This window comes from Eubalaena glacialis, chromosome 2 (genome assembly GCF_028564815.1).
Source record: "Eubalaena glacialis isolate mEubGla1 chromosome 2, mEubGla1.1.hap2.+ XY, whole genome shotgun sequence".
NCBI classification, from domain to species: domain Eukaryota; kingdom Metazoa; phylum Chordata; class Mammalia; order Artiodactyla; family Balaenidae; genus Eubalaena; species Eubalaena glacialis.
Genome location: NC_083717.1, coordinates 42659493 through 42680886, shown reverse-complemented (window position 1 = coordinate 42680886; position 21394 = coordinate 42659493). Strand labels below are relative to the sequence as shown.

Below are 21394 nucleotides of genomic sequence, written 5' to 3'. Positions count from 1 at the left end.
CCTCACCTGCTTCATGTTTATTGAACCTTTTATGATACTTCCTGTGGTAGACAGACTAATGTCCCCTCAAAGATGTCCACATCTTTATCTCTGTATGAATAAGTTACCTTACATGGCAAAAAGGACATTGCAGATATGATTAAGGACCTTGAGGTGGGGAGATTACTTGGAATTATCCAGGTGGGCCAGTCTAACCACAGGAGTCCTTAAAAGCAGAGAACCTTTCCTGGCTGTGATGGGGGCGTGGGTAGAGGGACGGGGTGGGGGGGGGTGTGGGGGGGGCAGAGGGAGAGGGAAGGAGTGCGAGTGAGAGCGAGCACCAGTGAGGGGGAGGTTGAAAAAGGGTCAGAGAAGTTCAATGTTGTTGACTTTGAAGGTGGAGAAAAGGGCCACAGCCAAGAGATGCAGGTGCCCTCCAGAAGCTGCAAAAAATGATAGGGAAACAGATTTTCCCTGAGACTCTCCAGAAAGGAATGCAGTCCTACTGACACTTTGGTTTTTAGCCCAGTGAGATCCATGTTTTTAGATTTCTAACCTACAGAATTGTAAAATAAATTTTTTTGTTGTTGTTTTAAGGCACTAAGTTTGTGGTAGTTTGTTATGAAAGCATGAGAACTAATATCCTTCCATTGTATCTTATCTATCTTATTGTATTAAATGTTTGCTTTCTTGTCTTTTTCACTAGATTTTAAGCTCTGTGAGAACAGGATTATATATATTTTCACCTCTGTCCTCAGCATGTAGTACAAGTGCTAAGACATTGTTAACATCCAAAAGTTTTGAGCATATGAATTAAATAATATAGTGATATTTGTAACCTTATAAATGTTTTCTAGGATCTTTGCCATGTAAATTCCCCATGCTTCTTTTTGAGTTACTGTTTTTTCATTTTAAATATTTTGTCTCCTTCTTCCTGTTAACTTAGTTCAGTTACTACTCCTGTTTTTTGTTTTTTTTGGGTTTTTTTTGGTTTTTTTGGCCATGCTGTGCTGCATGTGGGATCTTAGTTCCCGACCAGGGATCGAACCCACGTCCCAGCAGTGGAAGTGTGGATTCTTAAGAACCACTGGACCACCAGGGAAGTCCCTCTGTTCCTGTTTTCTTTAACTATGGTGGTTCTTCTCCTGTTGGTGTTTTTTTGTTTTTGTTTTTTTGCTTTCAATACAGTCTTTCTTACATCATTTGCACATGACAGTATAGAGTAGCATTGTTTCTGAGTCCCTTTGGAGAGAAGCTTGTATAGATGTCCAGTCTTACTATATTTACTCAGTGCTTCTTTACAGGTGGTGTGTACTTCTTCTTTCTCACAAAGAAATCTGAACCAAAATTTTACTTTGATAATTTCCATAAATGAAATAAAATTATTGACTTTCCCACTCTTTTTGTTAAACTGCATTCCAGTGTAAATCTGGCATGAATTCCAGGTTCACTTAGCCTGTCATAATTTACCAAATATAAATTCTGGATAAAATACAAAAACAACAATATTAAAAGTACTAGAGAGTAACCAACAAAGTGGATTCTGGAGGGCAGTTGATATGTGGAGGAAGGGACCAGGCAGTCAATCACTGGGTGAATTTCTTATTTTTAAGTCCATAGGAAACCCCCAGTATTTATATTTATGGCTTGTTATCACCAGAAGACACAGTTCAGGGCAATCACAGCCATTGAACATGAAGGAACATAGGGGATCCAAGCTAAGGCTTAAACTGGAGATTGGAGTTGCTATCCAAGAGACAGAAGTTTGCTGTCTGAGTTCAATTAACTGCCTGCTAAAACAAACAAACAACAAAAATCGAGATTATTTAGAGGAATAAAATAATCCAGAGTCTCCACAATATCCAGGATACAATCTAAAATTACTCAAAATATGAAGAAACAGGAAAAGGTGACCCTTTCGCAAAAGAAATCTAATCAACGGAGATTGATCCCAGGATGACCCAAATGTTGGATTTAGGGGATAAGGATTTTTAAGCAGCTGTTATTTATACTTAGTTATGTACAGGGAGATCTGCTTGTAATGAAAAAACTACAGAATCTCAGTACAGGAATAGAAACGATAAAAAAAGAAAAACTATCTGAAATAAAAACTTTACAGGTTAAATTTAACAGAGAGGACAGAGAAAAGAATCACTGAACTTTTAGATCAATAAGAATTGCCTAATCTGAAGAACAGAAAGACAAATGATTGAAACAAAAATGAACAGAACCCCAGAGCCCTGTGGGACAATTTAAAAAAGATCTATAATATGCATGCAGTTGAAGTTCCAGAAAAAGTAGAGAGGGAGAATGGGACAGAAGAAATTATTTGAGGGAATAGGGATATAAATATTTCCTAATTCGATGAATGAATTAACTAGAAATCATTACTGTTTTGACATTGTTTATGAGAAGAAAGGGGAAAAGGATGATGAGCATAGAACCTAGGAAGAATTGAGGCTTGCTTGCCCTACTTTCCCCCAAATGTCTGGTCTTAACCAGACTGACTGATTTCAGTCCCTGTAGTGTTTCTTTCTGGGTCTTACAGATCCACCCTGTTAGGACATCAGTAGTTTAAGTTGCAGCCAAGACTGAATTGCACAGAGTGGTAGAATACAGTGGTTTTTGAAACGTGCCAGGGCTGGTTTCTTTTGGAGGTCTGCAGTCAACACTGAATCTTTTTGTTTGTGCTGCTTTTCCCTTTGCCTTTCTTCTTTGCTTTCCTTTCCTGCTACCCTCTTGTTTCTGAGAAAGGGCAAAAAGGAGCCTGATACATTTGAGTGGGACTGGCTAGATCAAAGGCAGTGAGTTCTATTGAGATCAGAGTCAGCTCTGGCAGAGAGTAGCCTCTGGGGAGGCCTTTGTTGGGTCTTTGCTTTTCTCTCCTAGATGATGTTGCTGGTGGCAGTGCATGGAGTCACTTGGTAATGAGTCGTTGTTAATATGCCTGGATTGAAATGTGGAGGCCACAGTCCTGTAATTCTGACTGTAACTTTTTAAAAAATGCATGCTTGCATGCTCACATCCAGCTAGTATGCACTGGTGAGGCCATACTGATTGTTAGAAGTTTGAAATACTGCCCCAAGCCCTTGTTCCCACTTCTCTTTGCTCTGGCTGTCCTTGGACCTCCCCCAAGATGGCTGGTTGTCTTCCAACACATTCCTTGTGATCCAGCAGCCAGAGGGTTTCAGTCTGGCATGAGGGCTGGGTGCCTTTATTAGGCTTTATCAGACTAGTGACTTCCCTGGTCATAAATATTCAAACATCTCCCTGTCTGTCCCTCTAGTTCCTGTGTCCATCCACATGTGGGCACCAGTGTATGTCCTAGATAGGTGTTAGAAATTTGGTTACCGATTTTGGGAGGTAGTGTGGTCTAGGATTAAAAAAGAAAGAGTTTTGGAGTTGCATTGACTCCAGAGTCTACCGATTTTGAGCAAGGTGTCCTTAGACAAGTTCCTTGAACGCTGATACCCATTTTCTTGTAGAATAGGGATAATGTCTACTTCTCAGGCATTAATGGAAGCTTACAAGAATGTGTATATAATAATATGCCTTCCACGTAAATGTTGATTACTTTGATTTCCTTTTGGTTTCATCATAGCCAGTTATTCTAGGTCATCTCTAATTTTGTACATTTTTGTGTAATTCTGTTTTAAGGAATTAATTTTACAGTGGGAATTTAAAACCGGTAGTTTCTCACTCATCTATCTTTACAGAGAGAAGACTGAAGCTCAGAGGTACAATTGGGTTGCCCAAGATTATGTGGTTAGTAAGTGATGTAGCTAGAATTTAACCTCAGGCAATCTGATGTCAGAGCTAGGGCTCTTAACAAATTTATATCAGGATATCCCTAATAGTAAAGTTACGTAGGTTCAGACTTTTCAATTGCTACCCCATTCTCCCCCCCCCCCCCATTTACCAGTTTACATATAGATTAATGATAAAACCAGAGGGACTAAACTGTATAGTTTTCTTTTAAACAGAAATGTAACTATCTGTATTGATCTTTAGGCACTTATTACAATTTAACCTTGCTATATATCTGTTTATAGATCTGTCTTTTGTACTCTAGTCTCTGGTCTTTAAAAGTAAATGCGTACTTGGATTTTAGTACTTTTGAATTCTGCAAAGGATTCAACATCCTATCCATCTTCCTCTTCTCACTGTCTAGCACTGCATCCTACTCATCATAGGCACACTGTGTATTTTATTGGTGACAGTGATGGCGTGAATAAAACTGTTGAACCACCATAAATAAGCTTTTAAAATTTATGCTTTGTCGTCAAGCTATAGAATCTTGGAGTTAAGAGAATCTTAAAAATCCTTTAAAGATCCTTAGATCTTTTCTCCTGGTTAAACCTGTTTAGTTTTATCAAATGTTACTTTTTAAAACATAGTTTTCATTTCTCTTACCATCCCTTTCACTTTGTTCCCAACCTTTAAAATTTTTTGTCTATCTCGATGGGGTTCCCAGAATGGACCATTATATTCTAGATATCTTGAGTAAACAGTGGTTTGGAATCATCTGTCAGCTTCTTTGCTTTAGACACTGAGTATACCTATTAATGCATACCAGTGATTTTGGCAGCTCTTTTATGCTGTCAACTCTTCATTTGAGTTTAGTATCAACCAACCCTTAATTGTATTTTACAAGTGCTTCTGCTGTGCTACATCTTACATGCCTTTATTTGATATAATTGATTCTAAATGTATACCTTGATTCTAAATGTATACCTTGCATATTTTTAGTACTTGGTACATAGTAGGCACTTAATAAATGTTTGAATGATTCTGATTTTTGCTTGCTTACTCCCCAAGCTTTTCCTCCCTCCCTCCCTCCCACCCACCCACCCACCCACCATCCCCGTAGAACCTGTGCTCTAGCCCTACTGAACTACCATTAATTGTACCCCTAAACATCTGTGAGTTATATATGCCTCTCTATATGAGTACGCACACAGTTTTATCTCTCTAGAAGGACCCCTCTTTTCTGTCATCTCTGATGTGTTTCAGCTTCTTTCAGCTCAAGAATCACCTCTTCTTCTGTGAAGCCTTTCTGGACCATTCTTTCTTCCCCATACTCTCGTGTCATCTACCTGGATAACTAAGGCATATCATTCCACTTAATTTGTGTTCCTCTCTGTTGCCCTTGGAATGTATGTACTTTGAGAGCAAACACTGTTTTTATTATTATTTCCGTCTGCAGCATCTAACACAATGTGCCTAGCAGTAGCTGTATACTAAACTTTGGTGAATGAATCAATGAATAAATAAACAAATGAACAGAGTCAGGGCCTGATGTTCCAGCCTGTAATCTTTTTGGATCTGGGTTCTGTTATCGAACCTGCTACCCATTATTAGACGCAACAAGTTTGATCAGCCTGCTTTCTCTGTCTTCATCCAAGTTACCGACTTAAGTGTTGACTAAAAGCAGGGTTGAGGAGGTCATTTCTGATGCCTGTTTTTAATATCCTCAGTGACTAAAATTTACATACTAATTTTTTTCTCTATTTTTGTCTCAGAATAATATGAAAGAACCACCACAACAAAAACTTACTGTTTCATGGCTTACATGGTATAGGAACAGCCCAGAATAGCTCACTTTGTAAGCAGATTGAGAGTCAATTTCTGATTATTTGCTCTGAAAGTATTGTGCAGGGAGATGGTTCTTGAGTATTGAATAGATCAGTGAATATTACGAGACCATGGTGGAAAAGCTTTCTTGTATTTTTCGGGGCAAAGGAAGTTTTGAGATATTCCATGGAAACCCACTAAGGCTGCAAGGAACTGAAATTGGGAATCCTGTTTTTGCTTTCTAGTTTTATCTAACCTGGCTCACAATTTGCATTACACGTTTAAATTAGCCTGTGCATATTCTGTTATGGCTGATGACCCTTTAGGGCTGGTGACAATCCCAGCCCTTCTAGAAGTATATCAACATTTGAAAATAACAGTGTATTATGACTATGACTATATTATGATTTAGTGGTAGTTCTGTAAGTTTGGACTATTTTAATCTCTAGTAGTAGATGAGAGGTAATATCTTTGGAAAAATGACTATGAAATAAAATTAACTTGTGGTAAAATCAGTTGTGACTTATAGCTTGTAAGAGTAGTACATTAGCATTTTAACAATGTAGCTTTGATATTTTAAAGATTGGGGTACTAACGAGATGTCTTGATTCTCTCAGATGAGTTCCATCGTATCACTTTCAGAAGTTTTGTTCTTTATCATATGAAGAGACCCAAACAAAGCAGCACAAGTATAAAGGGTTTAGGACATGAACTGGATTTGTAGAATTCTGTATAAAGCCTTAGTTAAAATGTAATTCAGTTAATATTTGGGGAAAGAGTTTAGTCTTTGCTAATTTTTTTTTTAGCTCAGATAGTGCTACTGTGAAACTTGCCCTATTCCACCCTTTCTGCTTTGGTGAGTATCTGTGGAATGATTATCACTGCCTTGCAGTTAGGTGTTTACGTATCTCTCTAACAGGTCGAGAGCTCCTTCAAGGCTGTGACTACCAAGTGGTTAATTTCTGTGTCTGCAGAGTAGCACAGTCTCTGGTCCTCATTAGATGCAGAAATATTTAAGAGGATGAATGAGAGACCCAATACCTGTGCATGTGTCCTATGCAACCAGAGAGTGCCTTCTAGTATAGGTAGATCTGAAGTTATTGGCTGTAGTTGCTGTGTACAGTGTGTATTACTATTGGGTGTTACTGTCATCAAAGCTACCTCTTTCCAAGCTGTTCCAAATTGTGATAAACAGCTAAATCTGGTTTAGACAGGTACTGTTTTAGGTGTAAAATTATAGCATTTACCCCTAAGCATACTTCTGGAATAGCTACTTGGTAACACAGCTGCCATTATTTCAGTGATTGATATGATGCAATTCTGAGTTAATCACCTGAGGGTCATTTCTGGTGGACCTGCTACCATTAAGATATAGATTTAACTACTAACCTCTTTCCTTTCAACCCAAGGACCTGTGACTGTTAAGCAGCATGTATTAAATAACACAACTGATCTGTCTGTTTTAATAACTATGCATACAGACTTTAGCCAGGACACCTTAGACCCTAAATAGAAAATCTTAAAATATTAGCATGGGGTTTATAGAGTTTGTTGTATAGGGGAATAAACAGGCCTAGAGTGATTGAGTGGCTTGTACAAGGTTCTTCCAAATTCTTATCTAGCTTATAGATTTTTAAAAATAGCTTTTCCCTTTTCAAAATATCTTCTCCCCTCCCTCCCTGCCTTGGATGTTATAACTAATGAAGTCGCTATGCCCTAATCAGTTTCTTTTGTTCTGAGTACCCAGTGTGCATTCAACAGATGTGCAGTTTGACAAAGGCCCAGAGCTTTAAGCATTGACAGTGAAGAGAATTCAGTGACTTGGTGTCTCTTTGGAGATGTGGGGAGAAACAGAGATGCTTCTTCACAGGAACATTCAGTTTTATACTTTTCTGTGAGCAGTAACATCCTGTGGCTGCTGTGTCATTGTAACTTTACTCTTGTTGTCCAAGTGCTCGTCAGTGCTATTTAACAGACGTATGACAATGTCTTAGTTACCTCGCTTCATGTACTTTTCATGCTCCTTATGACTTCTTGCTGGCATCGTGCTGCCAGCCCATTACCGCGCTTGTGGTGAGAGAAGCTGAGACTTTGTCGTCCTGGCCCAGCCGTGGAACCAGGGGTAGTTGATGTTCAACACAGTGACATCAGGCATTACAGCTTTTTAAAGAATTGTTGAATTGTTTGAAGAAATAAAAAAGAAATTGTTTTAAAATCTGCATTGTTAGAGTATAATTTACATATGATAAAATTCATCCATTTAAAGTATACAGTTAATTAGTTCTGCCAGCCGCATACAGTCATATAACCAACACCCCAATCAAGGGATAGGACATTTCTGTCACTCCACAAAGTGCTAGGCAAGCACTGAGATACTTTGTGTCACTACAGTTCTGCATCTTCTAGAATTTCATAAGAATGGGATCATACAGTCTAGAGTGTCTTGTCTCTGGCATTTTCATAATGCTTTTGAAATCCATCTATGTAGCTGCATGTGTCAGTATTTCCATTCTTTGCTGAGAAGTATTCCATTGTTTGGCTATATGACAAATTGTCTATCCATTCACTGGTTGGATGCACATTTGGATGATTTCCAGCTTTTAGCTATTATGAGTAAAGCTTCTGGAAATATTTGCATATAAGTCTTTTGCAGACATGTATTTTTATTTCTCTTGAGTAAATACCTAAGAGTGGGATTGCCAGATCATACAGTTAGTATATCTTTAACTTTACAAAGAACCTGTCAAACTGTTTTTCAAAGTGGGTATTCATTTTTCCATTCCCACCAGCAATGTATGAGGGGTCCAGTCACTCTTGTCAAAAATTGGTATCGTCAGTCTTTTAAATTTAAACCATGCAGAGGGTGGATAGTGCTTATCTCATGATGGTTTTAATTTTCATTTCCTTGATGACTACTAATATGGAGCATATATCCTTTTTGGTGAAAGATCTGTTAATTTCTTTTTGAGATATTTGTCTTACTGAATTGTAAGAGTTCTTTATATATTCTGAATACATGTCCTTTACCAGATATGTTTTGCAGATGATTTCTCCTTTTCATATTAATGGCGTCTTTTGAAGAGCAGAAAGAGGTTCTTAATTTTGTCATCATCCAGTTTATCCATTTTTTTTCTTTCCAGTTCATGCTTTTTGTGTTCTGTGTAAGAAATCTTTGCTAAACCCAAGGTCACAAACATTTTCTCATGTTTCCTGTGAGAAATTCTCTCTCTTAGATTTAGGTTTGTGGTCTGTTAGAGTTAACTTTTATAGCTGGTGTGAGGGAAGGGTTGAGGTTCATTTTTTGCTTATGGATACCCACTTGTTTCAGCACCATTTGTTGAAAAAAACCATCCTTTCCTTATTGAATTACCTTGACCCATTTATTGAAAAATGAATCGACCATATATGTGTGGGTCTGTTTTTGGCTGCTTCTGTTTCATTGCCTTTATAGCTCTCCTTAGACCAGTACTACCCTGTCTTGATTACGATAGCTTTGTGGTTAAGTCTTGAGGTCAGATAGTGTAAGCCCTCCAACTTTGTTCTTTTTCAAAATTCATATGGATATTATAGGTCATTTGCATTTCCATGTGCATTTTCAAATCAGCTTGTTGATTTCTGTAACAAAGAATACTGAAGTTTTTATTGGAAATGAATTAAATATGTAGCTCAATTTGGGGACAGTTGGCATTTAGCTATGGTATGTGTCTCTATTTTTAAATATCTTACGTATTTTTTAAAAGCATGTTTTCAATTGTAACATTTTATTAGTTATACTTAGTATTTCATATTTTTGGAACTATTATAGATGTTTGAAATTTCAACTTCCAGTTGTCTGTTGTAGCATGTAGAAATACAGTGGATTCTTGTTTATTGACCTGCCACCTTGTTAAAATCACTTGTTTCTAGTAGCTCTTTTGTAGATTCCCAGTGAGAACTAATATTCTTGTTGCCTGTCTTAGGGATAAGCAATCAAACGTTTATCCTTCTGTATAATTTTAGCTGTAGGATTTTTGCAGATTCCCTTTTGTCGGGTTGATGAAATTTCCTTTCTATTCTTAGTTTCCTTAGTTTTTTAAAATTTAATTTAAAATTTATTTATTTTATTTATTTATTATTGGCTGCATTGGGTCTTTGTTGCTGCACGCAGGCTTTCTCTAGTTGTGGTGAGTGGGGGCTACTCTTTGTTGTGGTGCTCGGGCTTCTCATCGTGCTGGCTTCTCTTGTTGTGGAGCACGGGCTCCAGGCGTGCGGGCTTCAGTAGTTGTGGCATGCGGGCTCAGTAGTTGTGGCACATGGGCTCAGTAGTTGTGGCTCGCGGGCTCTAGAGTGCAGGCTCAGTAGTTGTGGCGCACGGGCTTAGTTGCTCCGTGGCATGTGGGATCTTCCTGGAGCAGGGCTTGAACCCGTGTTCCCTGCATTGGCAGGTGGATTCTTAACCACTGTGCCACCAGGGAAGCCCCTCCTTAGTTTTATTATAATGGATCAGTATTGAGTTTTGTTAAATGCTTTTTCTACATCTAATGAGATATTTGTGTCATTTTTCTGTTTTATTTTGTCAGTGTGGTGAATTCCATTAATTTACAAAAGATAAACCAACACTGTATCCCAGGATAAACCCAGTTGGGTCATTGTGTATTCTACTTTTTCATATTTCTGGATTTGAATTGGTAACATTATGTTAATGGTTTTTGTGTCTGTGTTCATCAGAGGTTTGGTTTGTATTTTATTCTTGTAGTGTCTTTGTCTGGTTTTAGTATCAGGGTAATGTTGGCCTCATAAAGTAAGTTGGAAAATCCCCCCACCCCTCCATTTTTTTGGTATTGATATCATTCTTTTCCCCTTATCTGTTTGGTACCTGTCACTTTGATGCTCTCTGGGCCTGGAGTTTTCTTTGTGATAAAACTTAGCTAAGAATTCAAGTTCTTTAATAGATATGAGGTGATTCTGGTAGATGTGCATCTCATTGTAGTTTTAATTTGCCTGTTCCCTAATGACTGATGATGTTGAGCATATTTTCATGTGCCTACTAGCCATTTATATATCTTCTTTAGTGAAATGTCTACTTCTTCCATTTTTAGTTGGGCTCTTAATACTGAGTTGGAAGAGTTCCTTAGAAGTCCTGGATATGAGTACTTTTTCAGATATGTGATTTGTGGATATTGTCTTTGGCTTCTCAGAGGTAAAGTTATGAACCTTATTCAAATATAAAATGAACATGTTTTGAAGATTTTAGCTAATTCATTTATTAATGAGGTATCCAGTCAGATGTTAAATGAGATATGTGATTCCACGTATCTAGTAATTTTTTATTGTATGCTACACATTGTGGATGATATGTTTTAGAGACTACTCTGTTTTTTATCTTCTGAAAAATGTTAACTTTTGTCCTGGCAGGCAGCTAATTGGACTGGACTCAAACTCCCACTTTAATTTGATCTCTGCTCAGTTCTTTCAGCCTCACAGATTTGCTTTCTGTTGGAAATCTTGCACTCTCCTCAGTATATGTACAATTCAGGAGTCTACCAAGGATTTGAGGAAAGCTGACATGCAGATTTTAAGGATGCTGCTTTCTGCTTGAGTTCTGTCTACTGTCTCAAGTGGTCTGGGAAGTAACCTTAGTTGAAAAGCAATGTAAAAGTGAATCTCACCCAGTACTTTTCTCTTTTTTTCAGCTTTCTGTCTGCTTTTATCTTCTTCCAGTGCCTTCAAATGGTAACTTTTTATATTTTATTCAGTTATAATTGCTTATCCCTAAGCACAGTAGTCTACTACAGGGTAATCTGCCTTTATTTTTTTGTTGACTTTTTAACTAGTGGAGCTCTTTTTCGGTCATCTCCAGTTAACTTTCCATAGTGTATATCTTCTAATGAGGTACTGGAAACCTAACTCAAGAGTTGAAAATTTTGAAAGTGAAAGGAATAGGTTGATTTGGTTGGCAAGATTTAAAAAATGTTTTCCTTGCTTCTAGTTCCGTTTTGACTAGACTCCTTGAAAGGCAGAGCTTTTCTTGGGATTGGTAAGTGCAGCTAATGCTGACCCTTAGAGGGGTTTTTGGTTGTTATTTGTTAAAGCTCAAGGCCTGAGGCCGTTAGCCCATATCTGAATATCAACTAAGAAGGAGTGTCTCCTTGGAGATTCCGTAACTGAGTTTTTTGATTCCCCAACTCTGTGGTATTCTTTTTTTCTCTTGTACTGGGTGGGGAGGCATTCTGTGGGTGGCTGCATTCTTCACTTGTTCCTTGCTCTGACCTGGGATAGCCATCAAGGTCTATAATGGAACGTCACAGTACACGTCTCTGGTCTGTTCATCTTGCTTTTAACTGCTTTGTTTTTTAATTTTCTGTTCAATTTAGTAGCAGACTTGAAGACTGCTAATTACCTATATGAAAAGCCAGTGTACTTTCCAGTATGTGCCATGAAGTGATAGGATGGTGTACTTCTTTTTAGTACTTACAGTTTGTAAAATTTAATGTAGTACCAACAGAAACGTTATTCACTTTGATTGCAGTTTTGAATGTGAAAGACTCCCTGTTCATTCTCTTGAAGCTTGGGCATTGGTTTTTAAGCTTGATTATTTTCTTTATCAGATTTTTGTAGAATTTAGGAGAAAACATTCTCAGAAGTTCCTGTAACAGCAACTAAATTTTTTGGGCAGCAGATTTTAGCTGGCGGATGTTAGCCTGTGTTTGGGTAGAAGTGAGTCTGTCCATTCCCAGCTGATTCTCAAGCTTGTAAACATTTCCATTTGGATGTGGGTAGGAACATGTTGGTCTGTTGAGTTGCATTACTTGTTTTTATTACGCAGCTGACTTTTTCTGTAGGCCGTTACCTACTACTTCGGAAAAAGAGAATAGGGCACCTCTGTAAGGTAGTCTAAAATGGTTCAGTTTGGTGGGAGATGAAACAGATGAATTAGTCTACAGAGAAGCTCTAAACAAGCATGTTTTTGCCTTCTTTCTCACCCTTCAGTCTTTAATTAGTGAAATGCTGCTTCCTCCACTAAGCATTTTCCATTGAAATTCTTCTCATCCTCACTGTGTTTAATTCCCAGCTCACAAAATCACCTTTCCTCCTTTGTTTTGTATACCTAAGGTACCCAGTGTTTCTATACGTGGAATTATGATGTGCTAGAGATGGAAGGAACTTTCATGATTACCTACTCCAACCCCTTCCATTCACAGAGTAAGAAATGGAGGTCATGAGGCTTACTACAGAGTTGGAGAGGCAGCAGTGTAGTAGTCTAAGGGTTAAGGTCTGGGTTCAGATTTTGGCTCCCACCATTTACTAACTGTGGGACCTTATACAGGTTACTTAACTTTAACCGTGAATCTCTTCATTTGTAAAATAGATTAAGTGAGGATTAGCAAGGTGCCTGGAACAGATGAAGAAAACTCTTCTATAAGTGGCAGTGAAGATGATGTTGGTGGTCGTTATGTCTTCATAGCTGATAAGCTGTAGGATGTTAGGATGGTAGAATTACGATGTTTGCCTTTTGGATGAAGAATAAGAAGAACACCCACTGAGGAATGAAACAGGAGGCTACGATGTACCTGTCAGTGAGGTATATACACATTTTTGGTGAGTATGAATTCTGAAAGCCAGTGAGCGCTTGTTTACCACCCAGTGTATTTCCAGTGTATGCTTGAGAGAGAGAACGAGGGAGGAAGGAATACTTTTTAAAAAATGCCCTTGGTTGAATTTCAGAAATGGATTTCAGAGGCCAGGAAGCAGCTTGTAACAAGAGGATGAGATCAGTTGGTATAATTGGAACTAGTTGATAATCCTTTTACTCTCTTCTCTGAACATTTAGTGTTCCTATTTTTGTGCAAACATACGAGCTCTAGAAAATGACTAGGTCTCTCCATAGATATGTCATGTGTCAAGTTGGGGAGGGTGAGGGGAATGTGGGATAGAGCCGGCAGTCAGTGTTCAGCCTTCATATTTGCTTAGCTTTTTCCTGTAGTAGGTACTGGGGCCGTTTTGTTCTTTTTAAAATGTCTCTGGAGGTTATTTTAGAATGCGATCTTTAGTTTGGTTGTACCAGCATTTGGGGAGGGCAACAGAGGGAAAGAAAGAGGAATTAGGAATATATTTTTAAAACTATGAAAAAAAATTGACCTATGAGCTTTTACCTCATGGGGTAGGCGCTGAGATTGTTGGCTTGTGGTTTTCACCATTTTACTTCCTGCTGATGGAGAGCCAGCCACGAAGTCAGCTGTTCCTGAGCCCAAGTTTGATAGCTGAAAACACCTTTTTCATTTTATTCAAGTCACTTAGAAGGAGAGTTCATATCACTGAGGTTTTAACTCTAAGCTTCCAAACTAGTGGTTAGTTGAGCGGCCTCTGTTTCTCAAGGATTCTGCTGTTGCTGCAAGTAAGGAGTAAGGATTCTGTTTCCCAGTCTTTTCCATCTTGCATTACTGTTTTTTTCTTGTTGGTTGTCCCAAGTCAGGTTTGCCTGGCTGGGTTTGTGCCAGTGAAAGACAAAGTGTATAGAACATCTATCTACTTTGTGTCATTACTGTACCGAAGAGCTGCCCACTTTTGATTGACCCACAGTGGTTCTCAGAGGCCCGTGATTACCAGCTGCTTCATGCAGAGGAGGAAGGTCTTACAGCTGGCAAGGGCTCAGACTAAAGTGCCCTCCTCCGGGTGGTCCTCTTACTCTGGTCAGAGCAGTTCATCCATTTATCAGTTGGCAGGGCATGTTGAAGGTGTTGCCTCTTCTGTCTCCCACCTCAGATCTTAGGAGCAACCGTGGCTTTTCATTCTTTCGGCGCAGTCTGAGTTCTGGCCGTCTTCTAACTGTGACTAATCCAGCACTGAACCAACTGTTGCTGCAGTGGGGGTGGGATCTCTGTGGGGCCTGTTTAATTTATGTGGAGAATCAGAAAGCCAAGATCACAGAGCTCTCAGGAGAGTTTATTTGGACTATTTATAGTTTGTTGTTCTATCCACAGTCTCTGTCTAGAGTACACACGCAAATACTTGCTGAATTGAATTATTTCCTCTTGCTGCCTTTCACATACCTTTGTTTGCATCCTTTACATCTTCTCTTCGTCATCTCTTCCGCGTCGAATTGCTTTCTGGACAGCCTGGGCTCTTGGAAGACACGTGTACAGGTACCTGTTCTTCAGTGCCACCCTCATTCCCAGTTAACAAAACCTGCAAAGCAACAGTTTTATTTTGGGGACAGTATGCCTGGAAATCTTTACTCTTTTTCCCCTAAATTAATTTACTTAAAAAAAATTTTTTTTTTAATTTTTAATTAATTTTTATTGGAGTATAGCTGGGTTACAATGTTGTGTTAGTTTCTTGCTATACAGCAAAGTGAATCAGTCATACGTATACATATATCCACTCCTTTTTTTAGATTTCCTTCCCATTTAGGTCACCACAGAGCATTGAGTAGAGTTCTATGTGCTATTCAGTAGGTTCTCATTAGTTATCTTTTTTATGCATAGTAGTGTATATATGTCAGTCCCAATCTCCCAGTTCATCCCAATCCCCCACTTCTCCCCTTGGTAACCATAAATTTGTTCTCTACATCTGTGACTCTATTTCTGCTTTGCAAGTAAGTTCCAGTTTACTTTTTGATTGTAAAGATTTTCAGAAAAAAGTAGCCAACTGAAGTGTTCATTATGACCAGATTATTAGCACTTGGGTCATTCTTTGATAACATTTATTTTATGAAACACCTATATGTATTTTTTGTATTTTGAAATATTATAATTTTAAAGGAAAGGGTATTGTGTAGCAGATGCCTGACTTTCTGTAGCTTTTTCTTTTTGTATATTCTAAATATATTAAGTATTCTAAATATATTAAGTATTTGAAGTTTCATGTGCATAGTAATATTGTCTGTTTCCACATTTACTTGAAACAATTCATCATTATGCATTTCTGTTATGTGCCACTTATCTACTCATACATAGCTAGAAATGCTAAATGTTTTAAAGCAACGATCTTATGGTTCAAATGGGGAAATTAATAACTGATAGAATAAGAAATGGAAAATTAATATATGTGATCCTCTAAGAGTTTCCTATTAAGAGGAATTCAGAAAATTTGAAATTCAGGGAATAACCTCTAAAGTTTCTCATAACTCTGTTATTTCTAAATCCAGAACAAGTGTAATATCACCCAAATTTAGCCGGGCAATAACCTTTTAATAATTTGATGGAAAGCTGCCTTTTGAATCATTATTTTTAAACCATTTTTCAATGAACTGATCAAGTTAGCAGAATTTGCAGAACATGTTGTAGTTGATTTTCGACTCCGTTGAGATATAATCTTACCAGTTCTTTACTTCAGTGTTGTCAAACACTTGTGTTTGTTTTGTGAAGCTGTATGTCCTAATTGAAAGTGAATTGTCTTTATTAACATCCAAACAGAATTAGCCACAACTCTTATAAATCACCATTTTCAAAATGCATAGGCACTTCCTCCCCTACCGTGGACGCTATGAGTGCAGAGTGTTTCCTTTAGACTCCCCTTCAATGTGACTTGGAGGAGAGATTACTGAGGGAGACCTTTCCCATACAGTGAGACGGTGAGAAACAGTTCTGTTATGTCAGAACACGGATACATTTTGGTCTTTAAGTGGCTAAATTCTCTGCTAAAACGGCTAATCACATTATCACAGGTTCTATAGTTTGTTATGGTTCTATATGGCATCTAGATTGTTAGATGTAGGGGTGATGATTTTCGTGTGCTTTTAGTTGACTGGACTAGTTGTTTCCACCTAAACTAAGTTTATCAGTAATTTAAAAAAATACTCTCTGCTCATTGTATGATATAAAAACAAAATGACTCCCTAACGGATAACTCAGGCCAGGGATGCTTTATGAATAGAAAATCTCCTTTAAAAATGAAATTTTTCACTTAAGAAGTTAATAAAGTAATATTTGAAAAAACCCTAACAGGGACTTACCTGGTGGTTCAGTGGGACTATGCGCTCCCAATGCAGGGGGCCTGGGTTCGATTCCTGGTTAGGGAAATAGATCCCACATGCATGCCTCAACTGAGAAGTCCGTCTGCCACAACTAAGAAGTCCGCATGCTGCAACTAGAAGATCCCGCATGCAGCAACGAAGATCCCACATGCCACAACTAAGACCCGGTGCAGCCAAAATAAATAAATATTTTTAAAAAGCCCAAAAAACTCTAATAGCGGGCTGCTGAAAATACTGGAGTTTCTTTGACTTTGTAGAATTTTCATTTAATTATGAAATGTACAGATTTCTTTTACTTGAAGTCTTTGTTGTTTAAAACTTTCCCTCCGATTTTGAGATCGTTTAAAAAAAACAAAAGCCACCTCTCATGTTTTCAAATACCATTGTTCTCAAAATGTTAATTTAAAGACATACTACTGGAGAATAACATTGAAGGCAATATTTATCCTCCAGATACGAGAACCATTTTAACAATTTAAAAGCTAACATTGACATTCCTAACATCTGTTTCTAATACCTCTTCTGCCTGCCACTTGTGGGAATGATGTGATAGTGCTTTTGTCATGTAATGTGACCAAGAAGGTGGGCTGTGTGTCACTGTGAAATAATTTCTAACCAAGTAGCCACTCCAGGCCTTGGGATTTGTCCAGGTTAGGTCATCCAGCTCAGTAATGTCTACATTTGTGTGAGCGCCCACTTGCCTATATTTAGTCTTTCCAAATAGTTTATAATTGGTTTAGCTCATTGGATTGCTTGCTTTTTGGATGATAGAGGTTGGGGGGGATGAAGGAAGTATAAGGCTTGAATTTGGCAGTCTCTTTACAGGATGTCTCTCTTAACCCCTGCTGAGGTTAATTTACATAAAACCCAGCTGTGTGTGAATTTTTCTAAATTTAAAGTTTATACTTACTACCATAGGGATAAGATTGTCAGCACTTACTGAATTTATGGTCTTGCTCTCCTGTATCTGGACCTCCTGGCAGCTTACAGTTCCGTTTCCTTTGGATAACAGGATACAGCTGCCGGCAAAATTCTCACCTGTGGAATAGCCATTTGGAGTTTTGTTCTCTATATAGGTCTCTGCAAAGCAGCAGAAACTATTTTTGCAGGAAACCGCAAGCCTGTGTTAAACACCAAAAGAGGATTGAAATAACATGTGCAAGTGTTCCTCTTCCCTGAAGTACCAATCATCATGCAAGAGCCTAAGTATGGTGTGAAGCAGCTCTTTGCCCTCCCCTTTACTTTGAGGTTGTTGTCCAGTTAAATGAGGCTGAATTTCCCCACTCTGGTCTCTGTTACCTCTCTGGCCAATCAAGCAAATTGATCCAGGCTGGATTTCTTAAATAAGCTACTAGGTAAGCCTTCTGGGACTAGACTGACCTTAGATACTTTGGTAAGATTGATTTTTGTTCTTATAGCTGTGGATCCTTTACCATCAAATGGTGCGGAAAAGCTGATTAATTTCTGTCTCTGATGTTCATGTCAATCAGGTATTTCTTTAGTATTTATTGGGTGCTCAGTACCATGCCAGATGCTGTGACAGGAGCAGTAGTGGTGTGGAGGAGTGCTACAGAAGACATATACGGGTGTGGTGGGCTAGGATAAACAAGTTAAGAGGAAAAGGTAAGCACAGAAATAAAAGAGAAATAAAACCCAGTGTGTGACTTACTGCTGATTGTATAGATTAGCTTATCAGCAAGGTGGAAGGCATTATCTTGAGCAAAGGAGTAAGGACTGGACTGAGCATGGTGCATGCAGATGGTGTGTGTAGGAGCTGAGTGGAAGGGAGGGTATGGGGTAGGGGAGAGGAGTGCGAAATAAGGCCGCGTAGATAATGCACTGAACACTCTGCAGAGACATCAGAAGGGGTAGTGGGGGAGCCTGGATGGCCTCTGAGAGTTCACCAAAGATAAAGGGCATATTTAGTAGAGCACTGTATCTGTTGGGGTCCCCATTTCCCTCATCAATGCCCTTTATTTAGAATTAGACATCAGCAGTGATTAGGATGGTAGAGTAGTTGAATGTGATGCGAGGTGAGTGCTGAAATGGCTAATCACATAACTCATACCAGGCAATAAGAACAGGAGCTTAATTTATTGAGTATTTTCTTGTTGCTTAGTACTGTATAAACATTTTACACACATCTTTTATTCTTATTTTCCCCCATTTTACACATGAGAATAAAGCCTGGCAGTTAAATAACTTGTCCAAGGTATGCAGCCAGAAGTGCAAGAGTTAACAACTCAAATCCAAGTCTGTCTGTCTCCTTCTCTGAATTATATTGCCATTCTCATTTTTATCCTTGCATTCTTCTTTGAGGGGTTGCTAAAGAATTGTGTTTTTTTTTTTTTTTTTAAATTGGGGTATAGTTGCTTTACAATGTTGTGTTAGTTTCTGCTGTACAATGAAGTGAATCAACTACATGTACACATATATCCCCTCCCTCTCGGACCTGCCTCCCCCGCCAACCCCCCCGCCGCCAAGAATTCTTAAATGCTAGAAGGTTGTTTCCCCAATCTAGATGGGCACTGTGCAGTCATCTGTTCCTTTAGCATCTTCATTATTATCAAAGTGGCTTATAGAGAGTTGGTGTAAAATAAATATGATATGGAATATTTTGCAGAGGAAATGTAGTGAGCTTATTAATCTCTCTGTTGGCAACTGCCAGTCCCAAGCTGCCCATGTGTGTCTGTGGATGCAGCATCTGGGCTTATGAGCCCTAGGGTGCAGGGCTCCACCTTTAGAAGAACTAAGATGGGTTAAATGTGTTCCCAAAACTGTGATCACATCTTATTTTTAGGCTTTTCCCTCCCTTTCTTGAAGCAAGGTAGATCTTAGTGCTATCTCCTAGAACTTCCTAAAGAAAAGAGGTTGGTGCCCCCAAAGAACCTTGCTAAGTGATTGCATACTACTATGTAGGCAGAGAGGAAGCTGCAGAACGAAAGAAGCATTTTAGGAAGGTTGAGTCAGAGGTGCAAATGGAGCATGGAGAGATTTTCTCAAGGTGATAAGGCCCTGGCACTCACGTCTACAAGCAGAGGCAGGTAGACTGGCAGTGATTCCTACTTGGGGAAGGAGGGTAATGTGGGCTGCTTCTGAGACCGCGTTTATAGAGTTCCATGGCTGACAGAATTTGCCTAGGGTTTGGGTTGAGGATCCCAGGGCCTGTGGAAATTGATTGGGAAGCCAGCCTTTGCTTGCTGCACCTCAGGAAAGCCATGGTGAGGTTCTGGCCTGGCCTTACTGGTTGTAACCCGCAACAGATACTTGCTCTGTCTGGGTTTGAGTTGAGGCTACATGATTACCTTCCAGTGAAACTTTTTAATGAATCTTTGAACCTGCAGTTGTGTATGATCCGACATTCGAGCTGAGCTTTAAAAAAAGAGAGATGACAAAGAAAGGAAAGAAAAGAAAATGAAGAAGAAAAAACAAAGCAGAGATTTGTTGATGCCAGTGCCGTTGTATGACCATAATTTCTTTAGGCTAGAGCTGTGTCCACTGGTTTGTATATTTTCTCTGTCTTCCTTCCTTGGCTTCTGAGGCCGAGCAGCTTTGAGGCATGTGAATTTACATGAGTGCCTCTCCTGACTTCTCCCATCATCCCCTGCTTGCACTTCTCATTTCTTCTGTATTGTTCTTAAGAACTTACTGTGCTGTCTTGTCTTTGGTTATGCAGTTTTTTCTGCACTACACTTCTGTGTTCACTTGGTGAAAATTGCCTCAGGGTTGGCCTCTTCCAGTAAGCTGTGTCTGGGCCTCCACCTTCTAGAGAGTTTATAGCTCCTTCCTGATCCTTGTAAAATTTTTATTATTGCACTTAATCATATTGTACTATAAATTACCTGGTTACTTAATATGTGTCATTTATGAAATTGGTACCGGCCATGTGGTGTTTATCCCTAAAGCTCAGCATCTAGCTGTACATGGAATATTCTAAGGGCTCAGAAATATGAGATTATCTCCCATTATTGAGTCTTTATGTGCCAGGCAGAAATTATATACATATATAAAGAAAAGGAGGCCTTAAGCTCTAAAAAGACTATGGTGTACTCTCCCATATGAATTTTAGAGCAAGCTCTAAGATGAGTGTAAGAAAGTCAGAGTTTTAAAATAAAGTTTAATTTCTTAATTATTTTAATTAGTTAATTAATTATCATGGAAAGAGTTCTGATTTTTTTGTTCCACGATAATTACTTTGCGTGTGTATGTTTGCCCTAAGTTCAGGATCATTCTGCCTATTGGGTAATCCAGCACTGATAAAGAAGAAATTAAATGAGTGAATGTGGGTGTTAGTGTTTTGTTGTTTGGGTTTTTGTCTTAGTTTGCTGAATCCTTTTGTTTTACTGTGCGTATTGCACTTTGTTAGATTCTTCATTCTTTTCATGTCCTGACTACCTGCCATAGGCTCCTCTTCCCATCTCACCCCAATTCCGACTAGTGCTTTGCTTTTTTCTTGGTGTGTAGTAAGTACTGTGTCATGAGACAGTGGGACAGAGCAAGGCTTACTGTGCCGTGAGAGAATCAGACATGTGTTATGGATCTCAACACCATTGTTTCCAAAAGTGTGGGCCATGATTTCAAAGCAAAAACATCACAAGGTTTGGTCTTCTGATTTGGACTCTGATGGCGGAAGTGGGGGGAGGGGACCGGGCCAGAGTCGGCATTATTTAAGAAGGCTCCAGTGGATGCTCATGTGCACTAAGATTTGAGAATCACTGCTTAGAGCAAACTGCTGAGTTATTAATCAGTGCATCTTTTTAAACAGAAGAACTTGGACATTTATGAGGCTTCTGTAAGATTTCCTCAGTCCCTAATTCAGGAAATGTGTTTCGTACATGTAGTATTCTATATTTTTTGTATAACTTGACATCCTCCCCAGGAAGAGTC

The 21394-nt window shown here is 38.8% G+C and overlaps 1 protein-coding gene across 6 annotated transcripts in view; it reads left to right on the top strand.

Moving 5' to 3' along the window:
- The window catches only part of AKAP13 (A-kinase anchoring protein 13), a 346999-nt gene that overhangs the window by 70751 nt on the left and 254854 nt on the right, over nucleotides 1-21394 (top strand). The window lies entirely within an intron of this gene.